Here is a 17,473-nt window from a genome sequence, read left to right on the forward strand (position 1 = left end):
AGATTACAGTAGGTTGGCATTGGTCTCTGTGGGTTCGACAATCTTTTATATTACTTCGATATTTCTGTGAATTTGCGGACGCATCAATGAGAAAGAAGATAGCCGAGTTTATGGCTGTAAACAAAAGGATGTAGAAATTTCAATCGAGGAGTTAGAGATGCCTATACTCGGATTTTGTGATAGTGAAAAGGTAGGATGGATCCGAAAAGAATTTCATCTGGTCATAACGACCACCATTGTGAATTTTGACGTTTCCCGAGTCCTCAATAATGGAGGTAGTTCCTACAATATCATGTACTCAATCCTTTTTTAGAAGAAGGGGAAGAAGAAGGAGAAATTATGGCCCTACGTCGCATTTGACTTGCAAGCATTCAACAAAGCAGTAACCCGTCCCTAGGGGTACGTCGAACTAATGGTCACTGCAGGAGAAGGACGAGATACCATAATTATTGACTCATAATTTCTGGGGGTTTCCTACAAAAACCTCTACAACTGCATCTTAGGCACATCCTTTGTGGCAACCTTAGATGCAGTGGCCTCCCCGCTCCATCTTAAGCTGAAATTCCCTAATGTTCATGATGAGATGGTGAGGATACACTTTGACTTGTTCCAAGAAAAAAGGATATACAAGGCCATGTAGCTAGACCAGAAGGAGGGCAAAGGTTAGGTTATATCAATCAATGTTGCTTCCCTAGTTTGGCAGTTAAAGGACATGGTTATCTATTACACGGAAGGTAAGGCACATCGCTCTAGCCAAACATATGAAGGTAATGAGTTCGGATGAAAGTCAAATCCAACTACCACATCCCCCATTGGATTATAAACATTGGAGTTATTGCTTAGTTAATTTTTATTTACTTTATATGTAAATTTGTGAGGCACTTGTATGATGTATAACATTATTCCATCAAAGAATAAATTTTCCACCAAACTATATATTTTCCTTGTGATTATAAAAGGAAAGGGGTGTTGTTACAGATGCCACACACATATAACTATAGTAACCAAAGCTACATAATGCCAATGCACAGACAAGGTCAACATAGTAAGTGGCAAATACGAGCTCAACCCCTCATGTGAACTAGCCACTCCATATGTATTGGTGAGTCCACATTCCATTAATGATAAACCACTTTTTCACCTGGGGGATGGAAAAGGGTATCGACCCTTGGTCGTGTACGACCCAAAGAGACGACCAATAAAATTTCGAGCATGATCTCGTAAGACGATCTATCTCTCAGACAAACGAACTTGGGACTAAAAGCAATACCATGTTAATGGGTAAAAACAATGGTAAGTGAAATTCTGGTATACGAGAATTCACATGTCCTATGACATGTCGAGACATCAGATCTGAACAAAACACATAGGCAAGATATAAACATACATACACAATACTGAAAAGTAAATAACACACCATAATTGTTAACCTAGTTCAGTGTACAACAACGCCTACTCTAGGGGCTACCAAGCCAAGAAGAAAATCCACTATTAGTAGTATCAATTGGAGGCTAAACAACCTCCGGTTTACAGCTTCTCACTTAATCCCTACCTAATGCAACTTCTACCTAGAAACCTCCTAGATATGAGAAACCCCTCTCACTTTAAATCACCGCAATGATGTCTCACAATAACAATCTCAGTTACTGATATTTACGACCCTTTAACTCAATCTCCAATTACAAGAAATACTAGATTAAGAACCTCTTAATCAATAATACTTGATCTTGCTTAAAAGCTTCGATCAAGAACAATAATAGAGAATTACAACTCTATAACATCAGTCATACTCTCATATCAACAAATATGATATAAAGAAAAGCCGAAAAACAGAATATTCAAATTACAAATAAAAGTAGAGACATAATCCACCGCTGATAAAGGAAGTGGAGAAAATCAAGGAGAATCAAATATGTATGATATTTGATAAGAAAGACACGACTTCAAGTTACCGAATATGTTTTCTTACCACTCTTTTTTGTATGAAAGAGATGACAACATAAATACCATTATATCAATAGTTAAACACCTACAACTAACCTAAAACCCCTCATCAAACTATATCACTAAATTACATTGCACCCCTGGAAACATAAAAGAGGAATGGATGATGAAGACTTACTCGCAAAGAATGTTGATATATTTAAGGAACAAGTAAAATCACCTAACAATAGACAAAGCAAGAACACTTATAGTAAGAGCAGAAAAGTTGCAAGAAGAAATCAAAAGGAAGAAAAGAAATAAATGCAACACACTTGAATATTCAAACACACATGTTCCTTAGAGAAAGAAGACGAAAAAGAAAAATTTCACAATCTAGAAGCATTAGAAGAAAATGTTCGTACCAACTAGTAAACGAAGAACACATCATCAATAATGACATGATTATGATAATAATTACAAGACACATGTCAAATGGCGAAGGTAACAGATCTTAGGAAAATCCATCTTTTTCTGAAAAAGGCATGTGAGAATATCATAGAGCAAAATGATGAGACAAGTCAATAGTGGATACAATATTTCTAGCATTGTTACCATCATGGAAGGAACTCATAAGTTACGCCTTTGTTTTGTTGGGTCAGGCTTGAGGGGAAACTCTAGAGTAAGGTATTGACCCATACTAAATAAAAATCAACCTCAATAGTGACTCTTTTAGACGGTTGAATCAAGAGATCACATGGAAAGGCGGACTATGAGAAAGGGGTGTAAGACCTCAAAAACATTCTAAGTTCCTCTATAGGGATACATTTGATAAAGTCGCATGATTGAATAAAGGTCTTTAGATGACAATAACAATATAATGATATAATGCTTAAAAGAGGAAGGTTTTGGATCCATGTAAACCCTATAATTTATCTATAAAACGAGGATAAATGTCATAATCAAGATATTCACTGTCTAAAATTTAAATGTTTTCATTTGTCTCATTCAGTCACTCACTTAATAGTCGAAGTGTTTATAAGTACACCTTACTATATTGTCTAAAATTTAATTCTGATACTTAGTTCCGGGTATTCTCCAGAGATAGTTCAGAAATAATCACCCTTCCCAAGTCTAATTCAGTTACTACGACCGGTGCTGACACGATCAATCTCCAACAAACATTTCTCAACATACTAAGCTCAGATTCAACCTAACGCACGGTTTTCCAGACATCATCTGCTGATGCAAACTAAATTCAGACTAACGCATGACTCAATCTATTCTCCAGAAATGATCTAATGTACGACGTATTCTGGTTCTCAATTCTATCAAGCTGGATGGCATCTTTAAGCCCATCCCCATCATACACCTGGATGGCACCTTCGAACCCATCTCCGACAAAGGTCCCTACTTCAGCAAGGGCAAATTTCTGGGTATTCTAGTGTTCAATCCTCTTCTACCTTCAGATTCCGACTGGCTGTCATACCCCAAAATTTGCCCACCATATTTTTATATGCTCAAGCTCATCCAAGCATCAATAGCTCAAGATCTAAGTGGATGCACACTCTCCTAAGCAATAAGGACCAAACTAGGGTTTTGTTTCTCTCCAAGAAAAGTCAACTTCTGATACCTCAAGTGGATTCCATGATCTCTCATATGATTCAAAGTATCATCATGCCAAGTTTCAAGCTCTGATTCAAAAGATTGCTCATTCAACAGCTCAAACAATCAATAATCGACTGGTTGACCTAAAAGTCAATCTGTGGTCAAAGTACAGTCAAAAGTTCTGATTTTTGGTCAACATCCTCATTATGAAGTATCATTCAACATTTGATCAATAATTGATCATGTCTTATCAAGGAAAGATTAGAAATCAACAATTCCAAAAGTTTCTAAATTAGGGTTTTCATGAGAAAAGTCAACTGAACTTTGACCAGCCATAACTCTTACATAGAACATCAAAAATTTTCCATCCAAAGCTCAATTTGAAGGAAATTGAATTCTCTACAATTTTGTCTCCCACATGCCAAGGCCAAAAATGCTTCATTTGAGAGATATGAGCCAAAACATTACAGGTCCCTCTAAAGGATCGCAAAAAAGGTCATTTTTTCTCAAAGCTCATAACATGAACATGGTAGACTCAATTGAGATGAAACCAAAAGGAGCTTTTAGAGGACTCTTTAAGCTTTCTCAAAAGTCTTAGAATACCTCCATATCATAAAAATTGAGAGAGTTATGATTGGTGCAAGTTGGACCAAATTTGTGAAGACACATGAAACCCTAAGTGAGGAACTTTGAATTTCCATGTAATGGGCCTATATTGTTGAGTCATGAACGTGATAAGGATCTCATGAAAGGCCCATAAACACATTTATCTTTCTTTTATGATTTTTATTTCTTTTTATTTTGAATTTATTCATTTAAATTCAAATAAAATCAAATAAAATTATAATTAAATGATAAAAGATTGTGAGATTAATTTTCAAGCCAAATCTAAAAATCTCCTTGGGACCCATAAGAAAATCTCATACAATAATTCATGATTTTATTCTTTTGTTTTTGAATTTATTTATTTAAATTCCAAAATAAATCAAGAAAAATCTAAATTTAATTGTTAAATATTATGAGATTCATTTGGTAGGATTAATGGCCAATATTACACGTAAAAGGTGTGGAAAATAGCATGAGGCCAATTTAGAAGGATTTCATGCAAGAATAAAAAAAATAAAATATTTATCTCAATCAAATCTCTTATTGCCTTTGCATGATTTCAACCCTAAGTTACTCCCTATATATTCCACAACATACTCAGTCATTAAAAAAACGAAATTAGGAGAGGAGAGGAGCAGCCAAGGACTAGGGTTTCTATTCAAAAAATTCTCCAAGTGAAGTTGCACCATTGAAATCCTAATTGCAACCTGTTCCAGAAGCTTTCAAGAATCTGGTAGTATTCCTCAGACGTCATAAGGTGAGTATGGAGCAAAGACCACTACCAACTCGCCCTGGATCGTGCCATGAGTAAACTCGGTTTGTACACTTTTGTGATTATTGTATTCTTAGTTTCGTTATGTTTTGGTCGAACTAACCACCACTAATAGCTTCCTGAGGTTCTATGGAGTAGTTTAGGACGGTCGTTGGAAAGCTTTGATGCCCAAAACCGATCTTACCATTCTTAGGGCATGAGAAAGAAACCTCTTCGTTTTCCATGTTTCATGATGTTTCAATCCAAACGAACAGCAGATTCATGATCAGGGAGTATGCTAACACCGATCTGGGCATTTAGTATTTTTGTTAAACATCATTTTTGCAGGTTTTGAATCTCGGAGGCTTTTCCGCAGGAAAATCCATAGGAGATTCCGCAGCAATATTCGCAGGGAAGAAGGAAGGAGATAACGAATAGGAACTTGGAATTGTTGACCACGTGTGTTCGTTTGCCATTCGCTGGTCAATCGTTCTACTCCCTTTCTCCTCACCCCATTCGCTGGTCAACCTCTAAGGAGTGCCACGCGCGCGTTTTGGACTTCTGGTTTGTTATTATTATTATACTTTCTCTTATGTTATATGTTTGACTAATAATTCTGGTACAAATGGCAAAGGCAATGGAGCTATGATCATGAGAAAGAGGGTTCGATCCCTGCTTGGGACATTTTGCTCCAGAATTTTCTTTGACAATTGTTGTCTCCAGATCCAACACGCTGCTCCCAACGCGCACCCACAGTACGTCCTCACGTAGCCACCATCAGATCCAGCGCTAAGATGATATGACGTTTCAGGAAATGCTGCTCACGCTGGACACTCGTAAGCTTGTCACACCAGATTTCCAACACCCAGGTTCTTATTTATTATTGTTATTTTTTATATAATCTTTACTTTCCTCTTTCAATTAAACTCATTTAGTTTTTTTTTAACATAGTTCTTTTTTAGTTTTTATAAAAACTCTTGAAAATCTTTCATAACTTTATTTTTATTTTTTATTATTTAGATTAATAATATAATTCTAATTTAATTTAGTTTTAATTTTAGGTTTGTTAAATAATAATTAATTTATAATTTTAGGTTAATTAGACAATTAGTTTAAATAGGTTTAGGTTAGCCTTTAATCAATAAACCATGTGACTACCAGTAATGTAAGGGTTGTCTATCAAACCATAATCAAAGTGTAGGTTTAGGTTTTATCCTTCAATTTTTAGCCATAAAACTTTTAACCCTGATTTTCCCAACACGATTCTTTTCTCATCTCCTAACTCCTTTGTTTGACGCGTGATTGTTTATTTCGTCCTTTATTTATTTTATAATTATTTATTTAATTTCCGTCCTTTAAAATTCTGCCTTCATTTAATTACGCCACTTATATTATTAAATTTCTGTTATTTAAATTCTAGAAGGTGTATAGGTTGCAATTTTTGTGATGTAATAGTAATTAGTATTTTATTTATCTTTCTGCCTTTACCTTCCGCATCCCCCAATTTTTGGTTATGTACCCCCTTAATCCCGAAGCCTTGTAATAGTTGTAGGTTTATTTGCACAATATAATTGTTATATAACTGCGTGGTTAGTAAATAGGGAGTGGCAAGATCAAAATTAAACGTAGATCACTAACTCAAGATTAAATATCTGAATCTAACACGTGATTGCTGCACACACTCACCTTCGAGGTAACCCTTCTTACGCTGCCTGTTGCCTTTCAATTTAAACAGAATAGTCAAGTCCCTTCGAGCGTAGGGATACCGTAGCATATGCTGCCTACAAATTCAAATCATCATAGTCCCTCGGAATAAAAGATCATAGTCCCTTCGAGTTGCCTACGATAGAATGATCTCGTCCCTCGATGTTGCCTCGATAAATGATGATAGTCCCTTCGAATGCTAAGGTATCCTTACTATTGCCTAAATGACTATTATATCCTTCCCTTAGACTACCTGCGCTCTTTATGGTAGGGACAGTCTCGTGGCGAACGATTATTCTTGATGACCCTTCGATGACCCGCACATCCAATTGAAAGACTTCCTGCCCTCTCATGGTATGGATAGACCCTTTCGCCCGAAAGACTTAAAGAACACGAAAGACAAACTTAGGGTAGGTAGTTCTTAATTGCTTGCTCAATTCAAACAAATTCAAAATACTTTTCACACCTCTTTTCAAATACTTTCAAAACAAGGCTACGCTTATTTACAAGCTAAAGTCCTTAACGAAATCCTTTTACTATTCACACACGACAGATTTCAAATAATTCAAAAGTGAGCTAAGCAATTAAGATCCCATGGATAACCATGGATGCAAAGGGTGCCTTACACCTTCCCTTTGTATAACCTACCCCCGAACTCAAAATATTTCAAAGGTCTTTCCTGTTCTTTTTGCCTTTCCAATTGGATAAAATAAAAGTCGGTGGCGACTCTTGCTATCCGCACATTTCAATTTAAAGTCAGTTCACCGTATTACAGAACTGGCGACTCTGCTGGGGATACTTTCGAATAAAAGAGGGGTTACCTTAGAGCTAGTTCACTTTAAAAATTGTTTGTTTGCTTGCTTTATTTTTCGAGGTTGTTTTGGGTATTGAATGGAAGATGAATCCTATACCCGGATTCGAGCGCACCTTAAGATAGGAGTGGCATAGTCATGGCGACCTCCCTTGTGTATGCTTGGGATTGGTCAATATGAGAGTTCACGCTTAAGTTAGGCCTCTACGGGTGTTTGCATGCCTCTTTTGCATGAGAGAGGTTCGTGTGGATATCTGTAGGTGAGTCGGAGCTTAAGGACCTTTAGTCACCTCTAACCCATCTTGGCCTTTAGGAACGTAGTGGGGGGACTACTCTTGATGTATGTTAAGGGCATAGTCGCTACCCGATACTACAACTCAGATAGGTTCTTTCTTAAAGTATCATTGCGTGGTATGCATGTACCATGTTCGAGGGTGCTTTAGAGGGGCTGAGAATTCTGAGTAACTTGGTAGAACCCGTTGCTGATATCATCCTTATCCTTAGAAGTACCTTTGGGGAAGGGTAGTTACCTGGTCATACTTCATGCAAGCCTTTAAACTTAAGGACTCTTGTGTGACTTGTGTGTTATCTAACCCTTCTATTTCCTTGCAGGATTTGCTTGTAGGGCATTTCGTCCTTATTACCATATGCTTTACCCTTCTATTTCCTTGCAGGATTTGCTTGTAGGACATTTCGTCCTTATTACCTTATGCTTTACTTAATGCGTTGCATCTGCATGACATCACGGCATCGTAACGTTGTAGGTTAACTAACCCTTTCAAGGATCTTGGAAATTCAGGGCGCACAATTGCAGGTGCCATTATCAAAAGACTAAATTCTCATCAAGGGGTAAGAGGATTTATTTTCCTCTTACCATATGCCTTCCAGTTTAGAGACATCATACCTATCAGGGGGCCAGAGGATTTATTTTCCTCTAGCCATGTACCTTCAAATTCAGAGATATCCCAAATCAGAGGCGATGACCCACTCAATATGGTGAGCTTGATTCTCAAAGAAGGATGTTCCAAGACGAAAGTCAGAGTTCTTCAGACAAGGCTGCGACCAACTTAATTTCTATATGTGGTGAACTAAATTTCCTAAAGAACCTTGAAAGCATTGCATTTTCATTCGTAACATTGCATAACAGGTTTCTCACAACAGGTATCTCATACTCTCTTGCTGTTTACTTCAGCACAAATGGATTTCAAGCAATCAGTCAAACACCTTCAGGCTCAGAACATCTGATCCCAAACTTTGATTCTGAACTCAGCCAAGGGGCAAGAAGAACTGAAGCCAATCCTGCTCCTGGGTACAGATACAATGCAAGATGTGTTTATCAGTCGAATAGTCCTGGCCATGATACCGAAGATTGTGGACCATGGACGCATAGTATTCAAGATTTAATCGATGACAAGATCACTGATTTCAAATCCCCTGAGGAACCTCATACGACTGATGTTGCACATAACCAAAAAGGCCTTAATGAACGCAACCAATTCGTGGGGACAATTCTGATCTCTACACAAGTTCTACAATAAAGCCAGACGTACCTAAGCGTCAATTCACCAAGATCAATATGTCATTGGCTCAAGCATTACAACATCTGTTGAAGATCGGATTGATTACTCTGAGGGACCCTCTTAAGAATTTTAATACCTCCACTCCTGGCTATGTGTGGTGTCGTTTTTTTTTACCTCCCCGTTTCACTTGGGAGGACGGCACGCTAGACCCTTCACGCGAAATTTGGAAGGAGAATGCGCCCGTGGTGGGATGAATTTTATTTCAGTTCTTCCTACGATATCACACGAACTTTCTTATTTGTCCTACGAGTAGGAAAGGGAAAAAAAGATCTCAACTAAACCCTAGGAGTTTGCTAAGTGTGGGGATTTACACCTAGACTAGAAATTCTGGAGTCCGGGAGGTCGGTTATACATAGGGAAGTGTTTAAACACCCTACATATCTGTAGTACTCTACAGGAACCTTCTCTGTGTCATTGTGTTTGTGTTTGCTGCTAATGATTGGGAAAGTTTCTCCTTTGTGTTAGGAGAAGGAATTGAATTGATTGAAGAAAGACAGACAGATAGACAGACTGACTATTTTTGGTATTTTATTAGCTCGCTGAGATTCCTTGTGAACCTCATGCCTACATATCCCTAGTGGAAGTCAGAGCTTAATGTAGTTCGGGGAACTAACTAGGGAAATTAATTGTTTTTGGTGCCTTGCTTGAAGCTCAAGGTTGAAGCTTGGAATTAAATCTCTGTTTACAGTAAAGAGACGTGAAATTATCTCCACAGAGAGGTATTTGTACTATTCTACCACAAACATTTTGAAAGAGTGACAGAATAACTGGATTCATTTCATTCAAGAGGGGGACCTTACTTGGGTGTACAAGTATGCCAGTCAGATGCCTCTTAAATGAAAGAAAAATGCTCGTCCAAATTAGGGAAAGTGTACAAGTCTGGGGATGTGCCAGAGCATGTCTTTCAGAGTCCTAAATGGGAGACTTTGATTGAAATTGAAATTGAAATGTTTGTTTGTTTGAATGTGGTAGAGTAGTAAAAATATCTCTCTATAGAGATAAGCTATGTCTATCTACTGTATGAAAGATTTGACTTTAGCTGGCTTGTATGAGGCCCAAGCTTGAGGCTTTTTGATTGATTAATTAATATTATTGACTCTGGGAGATGACTCCACTGGGGATTAATTACAGGGTATTTTTGTGTTCTGTACAAAGCCCAGAATTGAGGCTGACTCTGTTTAGGGAGACTCTATTTGTGTGCCTTGTACAAAGCCCAAGGTTGTGGCTGACTGTTGAGGATAATTGTGGTTTTTTAGACTATGACTCTAGTTAGGGAAAATATTATTTTCTGCCTTGTACAAAGCCCAAGGTTGTGGCGGACTCTTAAATGAATTAAGTATGTATGACTATATGGGGAAAGATCCTAAGTGTTAGGAATCTTTGACACATGAAAGATATGGTTTATCTGCCTTGTACAAAGCCCAAGGTTGTGGCTACTGAGTGATGAAGAACTCACTGGGGAGACTCTATTATCTGCCTTGTACAATGCCCAAGGTTGAGGCTGACTCTTGACAGGGGAGTTTTATTGTTTGGGTGCCTTGTATGAAGCCCAAGGTTGAGGCTAACTGTTTTTGTTGGTTTTAACTCCACTGGAGATTAAAAAGACTGTTTTTCTTTGGAAGCTAACCCTTTCCAGGGATTTTGACTCAGCTGGTGAATTTGTCTGTTAAAAGACTGACTTTATCATGTTTTTTGGAGGCTGACCCTTTCCAGGGGTTTTGACTCTTTTGGGGAAATTATCTCCTAAGAGAATGAAATTATTGTTTTGACATTTTAAACAGATGTTGGAGGCTAACCCTTTCCAGGGGTTTTGAGATTTGAAAAATGGATGGCAGAAAGATTATCTAGTGGAGACTCTTTGTTTAAAGCCCAAGATAAAGGCTGACTCAATGCTGAGGATGACCAAAACATAGATCCTAGACTCTACTAAGGAGGATTGATGAAGATAAGGGTGACAGAGACTGTCCATGTCTCTCATTCCAAAAAGTGTACTCAATGTGAAATTGAGACAAACTTAGCTTGTTTTAAAGTCTGGTTTAAATTGGAAGAAACTCACCAGGGTAGGCTAAAAGGTGACTAAAGACCTGTTCCTATGTTTATAAGAAACCTGATGGGTCCTTGTATACAAGCTCAAGAGGAAGCTGGAAATGCTTTTAAGAAGCCTGTGGGTCCTTGTACAAAGCCCAAGAGGAGGCTAATCGAGGGTCCTTGTTGTAGCACAAGAGAAAGCTTATGTGGTTTTGAACTTATTTTGGCTCTAAGCAAATGGGTAAGAGGTTTCACCGGGAATAATTCCTCTTTGGGTGGATGTGTCCTATTTATTTGGATTCTAAGGTTTTTGCCAAGATGTTTCACCGGGAATAATTCATCTTGGGGGTTTGAACTACAGATCTCTAATTAGGAAAGAGCCTTCACCGGGAAGACATTCTCAATCCTAGGTCATATTCCTATAATATATATATAGTTTAACTGTCCTAAGGTTTATACTCAAACGCAGTTCTAAACTAATATATGCACAGTTTATATTTGACAGTAATTTAAACAAAGACTGTAAATTGAAAGCTTGTAAAGCCTAACCTGGATGGAGTGGAGGCCATTGAAGAAGTATGTACAGAGCCTCAACAGTATTTTTGTTGTTTTGTTGATAACAGTTGAATATATATGATAAACAGTTAATGGTTTTTGAAAACAGAAGAAGTGAAGATGGACAAAGGTCACATAGGTATCTGAAGAGTTTCACCGGGAATAATGCCCTTCAAATACCAGAAGAATGTTTTGAAAACAGAAAGAAGATTTTGAAAATACAGTTTTGAAAACAAGCTAAGAAGAGAAGATTTTTGGGACTTACACTCTATTAGAGGCCCAGTACTTTACAGTACTGGTGATAAAAGCAATTTGAAAAAAATGATTTGGAATGATACAAGGTTTTGTTGTTTGAAAACCCTAATCATTTGATTTTATCAGAGATTGAAAATAGTTTTGAGATTTGACAAAAGTCAACTTAATTAAAGCAAAGATGAAGATCTATGCCTAATTAAGACCTAAGTGATTAGGGTTTTATCATAAATTTATTTACAAAAATGATTAGGTTAAAACAAAGTGAAAATATGTATTAAAGTATTTAAGAAAACACCTAACACCATACTATTTTAAACCTAATAAAAACATGTGAAATAAATAATATTTTTATGATCTTTTTTATTATTCACAAAATAGAGATATTAAATAGCATGTGTGTAAAAAATGAAGTGAAAATAAATTAATTTGATAGGTTAATTAATTATATGAAGTTGTGAGAAAATTGAAAGAAATAAGTGATAAAAAATAATGTTTTGGCCTCACCATGGTTTGAACCCACGCCCTTGAAGCCAACAACTCAAAATAACACCACTGCGCCAACGCGCGTTTGGTGTTAGTAAGTTGCCTCCACTTGGTCATATTTCAAAACAAGTTGTAATTCCTTAAAAAATAAAAGAATCAAAAAGTCTGGGGCGAGGGGGATTCGAACCCCAGACTTGTGGCATGATGATACTAAAGGCGCATGTGTGGCCACTAGGGCAAGTTGTTTAGTCGTTTATAAAACGCTTTCAGTTAAATATATTTTAAACCCTCCCCTGAGAAATTAAAAATGGCGCCACCACCATCTTCGTCTTCAACCTCAAGCTCCATGATTTTTTGAATTTCTGAACTCACTCGTTTCTCAATCATTTGCCATGATGTAAACACGAAACTTGCTCTAAATTCACTCACGATTCTAAATATGTAACTAACATGAACTAATATTAACTACATCTAATTAATTTAACAGAAATCGTGAAGAACCCTAAAATTTCAAAATCAAATTAAATGACTATACTGAAAGATAAATGAATGATGATAGAGGGTTTTCAATCCTCTGATGATGCTGAACAAGATAGAATCGAGCTATTTCACAAAGAGTACTTAAATTATAGAGGTGAAGTTCAGAAACTTACCTCTGAAACTGAAGGTCGTGAGGATGATGGAGAGCACCTGGGCTTGAATGAATGATCTCAATAGCTTCCCTGAGACTCAATGATGCTAACTGGATGCTTATTGTAGCTTGAATCCTCCTGAATTGCTCTATGGACCTCCCTCGATTTCAGCTTCAAGTGAACATGGAGGTTGTTGAATTTGGAGTTACAGGTGAGCTGCAGCCATCTGGTTAGCTCCACTATGACCTAGGGAGTGTGTCTGAATGATTGGTTTGGCCTGAGACTCCCTGAGTTACTCCATGGACCTCCAACTGCAAATGCTTCCAAGTGAGAGCAACAATGGTGTTCCTCCACTTACAGAAGTGATCCAGGTGCTTGGATCACCTCAAATAACCTCCCTTGAGATGTTGGAATGCTCACTTTCCAAAGATGAGCTTTGGTTTGAAGAAAACGATTCTTCTTGCCAAAGAACTTTGAAAAACAATGAACAAGAGGAGAGAAAGAGAAAGCAAGTAATTGAGTTGCTTTGGTGTGTTTTTTGAATGAGAATGAGGCCTCTATTTATAGGCAAATGGATCAGTATAGCTGCAGAGGAGTGAGCTTCCTTAGTGAGGGAGTTTTGGTTTCTTAGCCATGAAGAAATTCAAAGAATCTCCAAAATGCAATGATGCATTTTCGAGCCAATTCTCCCAACCATTGATCTTGCAGGATCTTAGGGAACATTTCTGATATGTAGCAAGTTTCTATTGGCTTAGGAGAAGATTCCAATTGGTGAATCATTGCTTATCATAAATTCTCAAAATGTAATGATTACATAATCACATGCATCTTGCTTTTGGGAATCTTCTTCTAATCCTTCATGCCATGGTGAAAATGAATGCATGGCATTGTTTCAGACATGTTATGGGTCGTGTAGCATCCATAAGAGAGGTTATTTGCACAAAATTTGCAAAGTCAAAAAGTGTCCATGACCTATAATTTCACTTCATGAGGCCAACTTTGAACAAGCATAACTCCTAGCTCAAATTGAATTTGGAGAAGGTTGAACACAATTTGGAAAGCCCTAAACATCTACTTCAAATCATTAGTTTATGTCTTCTTCAGAATCACTTGGGAAATTTGTGAAAAATGAGGTCAAAGTTGGAAGAAAACTAGGTTAAAACACTTAGAAAAATTTCTAAGTGTTTATGACCTAAACCTCAAAATCTCCAAAACTTCATAAATGGTTGATCTTTTGAAAAAAGTTCCTTTGTAAGATGTTGTTTTATTTTGCAAGATCTACAACTTTCATGTTGGAAGTTTTTTGAGTTGTGTAGGTGAAATTTTGAGATCTCACCATGCCTTTAAAAACCCTAATTCCCGACTTTTCGCTCCTTGATGAATTTCTTTGAATTTCTTTGGCCAAATGACTTTGACATCCATATATTGATGATATTGATCTTTGAAAGTCATTTTTTGACCAAAAACCTTAAAAGTCAATGATGATCCTTCACAGTTGACTTTTTTCCTGACAAAGTGAATTTTTGGGCTTTTGTGTAGAAATAAGATCTTCTCCCCAAATGGATGATATAAATGGATTATATGGAGGTAGTAGAGATCCTTGAATCATGTCTTGAGTTTTGGATTCATTCCCTGATCAAAAGTCAACCATCTTGGTGAATTAGGTCAAAACCCTAATTTGTCGACCATGTGAAAATAATGACTGTAGACTTTGAATTGAAGTGTGATGTCCAGTAGATCTTGTAATATGAGTTATTTGAAGAAGATTGATGTCTTTGAATGACCCTCTGGAGCTTTTTAGGGTTTCCCAAATGTGATCCCTGATTTTAGTCCTTGATAGGCTCAAAACCCTAGTCTGGTGACCTGAGCAAACCTGTACTCAGATGACTGGATGTCTAATCAATCATAGATGAGAAAAATGAAGTCTTTGAGCCCCATGATTGTATTAGAGATTAGTCTTTGTTATTGATTGATCCTTTGCCTGAGCTTTCTTGTCTTTGTGCATCCTTGATTAGGTATCAGATGGAGAAATGACTGCTCTGGGTACTTGTCTTGACCTGATGAAAAATCCTGAAGATATGTCATCTCAGGGGGGTCAAAAATTAGGGTATGACAAGAGGACACGCGTCTGGGGACGCGTCCCAGCAGCAGGCATGATTTCTTTTGATTTTTCTCTTTCAAAGACGCGTGTGGACACGCGTGTGGACTCAGGAAACGCGTCCTAGGACGCGTGTGGGCAGGAGGTGCACTTTTCACTTGCTGGACGCGTGTGGACTCAGGAAACGCGTCCTGGGACGCGTGTGGCCAGAGAAATGCACTTTGGCTTTTAGAAACGCATCTGGGAACGCGTGTGACCAGCAGATGTGCTTTTCTTCAGTTTTTCGCCTTTTCGTACTGATTTCTCTCATTTCCTTCATCTGAGCCTACAAACACTTAAACACCAAACCAAAGCATAAAATGGCGAATAAAGAAATAAAACATAAAATAAAGTACTTCAAAAGCAACTAAAAATACTGGTGAAAACATGTGTAAAAACCACTGATCAATGACTCATGAAGGGAATGCTCAAGTCAAGGAAACCAAAGCTCTGGCTCTCATCCAGAAGTATGAAGCTTTCAAGATGGAAGATGTTGAAAATATTGAAGCAATGTTTTCTAGATTCCAGACTCTGACAGCTGGAATGAGAGTTCTAGACAAAGGTTATACCAAAGCTGATCATGTCAAGAAGATAATCAGAAGTTTACCTAGAAGCTGGGGACCAATGGTTACAGCTTTCAAGATAGCCAATAATTTGAATGAAGTATCTCTTGAAGAGCTTATAAGTGCTTTGAGGAGTCATGAAATTGAGCCGGACGCAAATGAACCTCAGAAGAAATGTAAATCTATTGCTTTAAAGTCTAATAATAAAAACTGTACTAACGCTTTTCAGGAAAAAGAAGAAAGATCTGATGACTCAGAGTCTAAAGAAGAAGATGAGTTATCTCTTATTTCTAGAAGAGTAAGTCAACTCTGGAAAAGCAAGCAGAGAAGATTTAAAAGCTTCAAGAAACCTGAAAAAGGGAGAATCTTCTGGACCCACAAGATCTGGTAAGAAAGGCATAGTCTGTTATGAATGCAAAGAACCAGGACACTTCAAGAATGAATGTCCTAAGCTTCAGAGAGAAAAGCCCAAGAAAAGATTTGAGAAGAAGAAAGGTATGATGGCCACTTGGGATGAATCAGATTCCTCTGATCAAGAGTCAGACTCTGAAGATGAGCAAGCAAATATCGCATTCATGGCAACGGTAGATGGTGAAGAAGAATCTGCCTCTGACTCAGACTCTGAAGAGATCTCCTTAACAGCACAAAAGACAAACATTTCATGGTACCTGGACTCTGGATGCTCACGACACATGACGGGAAAAAGGTCTATGTTCCAAAGTCTAGAAGTTAAATTTGGAGGAGACGTAAGGTTTGGAGGGAACCAAAAGGGCAAGATCATAGGCTCTAGAACCATTGGTATTGGTAACTCTCCTTCTATAACTAATGTTCTGCTACTAGATGGATTAGCTCATAACTTATTCTCCATAAGTCAATTAAGTGACAATGGTTATGACATAATCTTTAATCAAAAGTCTTGTAGATCTGTTAGTCAAAAGGATGGTTCAATCCTATTTACAGGCAAAAGAAAGAACAACATTTATAAGATTGATCTTTCAGATCTTAAAAACCAGCAGGTTACTTGCCTTCTTTTTGTTAACGGAGAGTATGGGTCTGGCACATAAGATTGGGCCATGTTAGTATGAGAAAAATTTCTCAGATTAACAAACTCAATCTGGTCAGAGGACTTCCTAATCTGAAATATAAATCAGATGCTCTTTGTGAAGCATGTCAGAAAGGGAAGTTTTCAAAATCTGCTTATAAGTCTAAAAATGTTGTTTCTTCTTCAAGGCCTTTAGAACTTCTGCATATTGATCTGTTTGGTCCAGTCAAAACAGCATCAATCAGCGGCAAGAAATATGGATTGGTCATTGTAGATGACTACAGCAGATGGACATGGGTAAAGTTCTTAAAACACAAGGATGAGTCACATTCTGTGTTCTTTGATTTCTGCAAACAGATTCAATCTGAAAAGGAATGCAAAATCATAAAAGTCAGAAGTGATCATGGTGGTGAATTTGAGAACAGATTCTTTGAAATTTATTTCAAATAAAATGGTATTGCCCATGATTTCTCTTGTCCTAAAACTCCACAACAAAATGGAGTTGTAGAACGAAAGAATAGGACTCTCCAAGAAATGGCCAGAACCATGATCAATGAGACTAATATGGTTAAGCATTTATGGGCAGAAGCAATTAACACATCATGTTATATTCAGAATAGAATCTCCATAAGACTTATTCTAAATAAGACTCCTTATGAATTGTGGAAGAACAGAAAACCCAACATTTCATATTTCCATCATTTTGGATGTATGTGTTATATTCTGAATACTAAGGATCATCTGAACAAGTTTGATTCCAAAGCTCAGAAGTGTTTTCTTCTTGGATATTTTGAACGC

Source organism: Vicia villosa, linkage group LG3 (assembly GCF_029867415.1).
Source record: "Vicia villosa cultivar HV-30 ecotype Madison, WI linkage group LG3, Vvil1.0, whole genome shotgun sequence".
NCBI lineage: Eukaryota > Viridiplantae > Streptophyta > Magnoliopsida > Fabales > Fabaceae > Vicia > Vicia villosa.